Source organism: Bison bison, unplaced genomic scaffold, assembly GCF_000754665.1.
Source record: "Bison bison bison isolate TAMUID 2011002044 unplaced genomic scaffold, Bison_UMD1.0 scf7180017864535, whole genome shotgun sequence".
NCBI classification, from domain to species: Eukaryota; Metazoa; Chordata; class Mammalia; order Artiodactyla; family Bovidae; genus Bison; species Bison bison.
The window spans coordinates 189,566-189,945 of NW_011495084.1; positions in this window are offsets into that span (position 1 = coordinate 189,566).

Consider the following 380-nt stretch of genomic DNA (forward strand, 5'->3'; position numbering starts at 1 on the left):
ACATACATACATGACTACTGGAAAAACCATAGCCTTGACTAGACGAACCTTTTTTGGCAAAGTGATGTCTCTGCTTTTCAATATGCTATCTAGTTTGGTCATAACTTTCCTTCCAAGGAGTAAGCGTCTTTTAATTTCATGGCTGCAGTCACCATCTGCAGTGATTTTGGAGCCAAAGAAAATAAAGTCTGACACTGTTTGCACTGTTTCCCCATCTATTTCCCATGAAGTGATGGGACCAGATGCCATGATCTTCGTTTTCTGAATGCTGAGCTTTAAGACAACTTTTTCACTCTCCTCTTTCACCTTCATCAAGAGGTTTTTTAGTTCCTCTTCACTTTCTGCCTTAAGGGTGGTGTCATCTGCATATCTGAGGTCTG